The sequence below is a fragment of the Clupea harengus genome, chromosome 19, assembly GCF_900700415.2.
Source record: "Clupea harengus chromosome 19, Ch_v2.0.2, whole genome shotgun sequence".
Taxonomy (NCBI): Eukaryota; Metazoa; Chordata; class Actinopteri; order Clupeiformes; family Clupeidae; genus Clupea; species Clupea harengus.
Genome location: NC_045170.1, coordinates 19,054,354 through 19,057,671, shown reverse-complemented (window position 1 = coordinate 19,057,671; position 3,318 = coordinate 19,054,354).

Sequence of the window (3,318 nt, the reverse complement as noted above, 5' to 3'; positions counted from 1 at the left end):
GATAACTTTCAGCGGAACATGTATAGGTAAGATCATTTATTATCATTAAGTTTAGTTGTTTTGGTTGGTCACAGGCGAGGCAAACGTACAAGCTAGTTACAGATAAGTTTGTTAAACATATGCAGCCGCATGATTTGGTAGGTTTGTTTTATTCCACTGTGAAGTGTGCAGGATTTGATGGCTGGGCTTCATCAGTGGACACTACATTGGTAAAAGTATGCAGAAAGGTAATGTAAAGCTCGCTATGCGATTTTATATAAATGTACACAGTCTGGCACACATTGGCCTCGAACTCGTACCCTCGGACACCCGGAGATGGGGGGGTCCTAATAATTAGACTACAACCCCAGGAATATATCTGTGGCAGTTTCAGGGAATACTGTTTTCTCACTGCAGAGTTCTTTATCCGCTAGCCATGAATTCACAGCGATACATACCACTTGTTTAGCATGTTTTAACGTTTTAGTTTTACAGCCCGACACAATCTCAGTAACCAGAGAAATTTGGTTGTATTTGTTTTCGGGTTATGCTCATTGTATTAACAGCAGGCAAATATTCTTGCAAAAATGCATCTCTAGTTTTAACTTTAAAAAAAAAAAAAAATTTAACAGTTGCATTATCTAGCAAATTCCACACTGATGAGAAAAATGAAACCCATGTTTGGACTGCACCAACACTCTTTTCAATCTATCTGGATAAAGGACTGACACAAACCCCTGGGATTTGTAGTTCCTCTAATTACTGTGAATGATACATTTCACATACATGCGGCCTTATGAGGAAGACTTTGAAACCATTCTTCCAGTTCCAAAAGACTTATGTTTAAATGATGTAAGGTCAGGCTAAGGACAATGTCCCCTGTGTTTGTTATGCTTTCTATCAATTAAATTAATCCAACAGAAATATCTGTGTCTGATTATCTATTGTCAGAATCAGAAGTGTGCCATGTTTGTCTGTGGACAGATCTAGAAGCCTTGAGGATCTCATTTGAAATAGACATGGACAAACAGAGCGGTTCTTCTGCGTTCCGCCAGTTTCGCACTAATCCGGGGAGACGCTTCTGTGGCACGAGCCGCAGCTGCCACAGCCACTGTTCCCGGTGTGCTCCATTCCACACCAACTAATCCGGGCTGAAGCGCTTCACGAGGGTGGCCAGAGAGACATGAGAACGACAGGATCGACACTCCTCAGGAAAGCCCTGGGCAAACAGATGAAGAGCAGGATTGGGAGACAAGATACAGATAAAGACATAGATTAAGAGAGAGAGAAAGAGAGAGAGAGAGAGAGAGAGGGAGAAATAGAGAAAGAAAATAAGAGAGAAAACAGAAAGAATAATGTGAAAAGGAATGATAACCGAAAGAAAGAAAGAAAGAAAAAGAAAGAAAGAATGATAACAGAAAGAAAAAGAAAGAAAGGAAGGCATACAGGATGAATGAAAGAAAGGGAAGATGGAAATGAAATAAGGACATGGAAGAGTATTTGGCCATGTTGTTTTCTGCCCACTGTACCTTGCAGTTCTGTAAAATCTTGGGAAGCAGGTAGTAATTCTGGCCTTGAACCAATTAAGCATGAATGGCAGTCTCTCGTGAATGGAGAATAACATGAGGTGGAGAGAGAGAGGAAATTATAGGCTGAAGGAAATGCATTTAGCGGCACTTAAATGTCATGTTCAACCCAAGTACTAATTGTATTACGCATAGTTCTATTTGAGAACAGAGTAGAATCGTTTCTGTGGCAACAGTGCACAATACTCGGCTCTACTTCCTGTTTTTCACTTTTTACCATGTTGGCAATTTAAAGGGAAGTGAGAACGGGAGGAAACACAAATAAATTGTATGAAGGTATAAAAAGTTCTCTTTTAATAGTGTAGTTGTGGAGCGAAAGCTTAATTAATTATGGAAATTAGGACTAGAATGAGACACTTAAGAAGACAATGTGCTTATCTATGCCTCACAGCACAATGGTAAGTGTGTGTGCACCCAATATGACAGTGTTTGTGTGTGTACACACTCACACACATATGTGTGTAAATGTGTGTGGGAGGGTGTAAAACTTAATGTTGCAGTGGGGTTAGAGGTGTGGTGTGTGGTGTCCGTAAAAAATACCATATTTATCTTTACTTTTATGTATCATGTTATCTTTCACGAGTCATTACTGTATCTATGACACCTGCTTTGAAACAGCACTCACTTTTTATAGAAAAGTTATTTAATTCATGAATTCATTGATTGGTTGGTGGACCATTATTAAGGCCTGATAGAATGGTTACATCCACTGTCAACTTTGTCAACAGACATGTTGACATTGCATGCATGAATTCTGCCATGGATTGTTTATTACTGTAAGGACAAATCACAAAAATAAAAACATTTTCTTTCAGTAAGCCTCTTGAACTTCATTTATTCATTGATTGATTGATTGGTTTGGTGGATTTGTTGATTGATTTATTGATTGATTGACTGGTTAAAATGTCTGGACTGGTGGTCAACTGTCATTTTTGATTGCAAGGTTGTCGACAGACATGTTTCCAGAGCATGCATAAATACTATTCAGGGTTGCTCATTTACGACTATAGCATAAGGATCCAATCAATTCAACTCATTTAGTAACCCTCTAAATCTGAATGATGCAGTTACATTTAAAACCAGCCACCTAGAGTGTCCATCAAAGGCCCAGATCTCCCAATCAGTTGGTGGAATACTAATGCACTGAAAACGGGGCATAATTTAAAGAGCCTTCAGCAGAATCACAATCAGGAGCCGCAGAGGGCCTCGGTGAGACTCCTGGGCTTACCAGTGACTCCGCCACAACAGCCCGGCCCAATCAGGAGAGACCAGAGGTGTGGATTAGTCACTCGCCGAAGCACTCCACGCTGTGCCAGGGTGCCCTGCAATCACGGCCAAAGGCGCTTTGGTCGTCTGTAGGCGTTCTCCACACACCACATCTGCGCCGTGTTCACAGCGCCGGGGCTCGCCGATCCCATACGGGCCCCGGCTCACTGTTCAGTTTCCCAGATCCGTCTCTCGCTTTCTATCTCTCTCTTGTTCTCTGGAGAGCCGTCAGCATTCCGATCTGTTCCAGGACAGAATTCCGGCTCTGCTACAGCAGGAGTGGAACAGAGGGGATGGGTGGAGAGGGAGGAGGGGGAGTGGATTGCGGCCAAGGCTGCTTTGTTTTTGGCCAGTTGGGAGTTTGGCACCGTAGCAAACAGTGGCTCAGCTAACAGTTAACAGACACACACACACACACACACACACACACACACACACACACACACACACACACACACACACACACACACACACACACACACACACA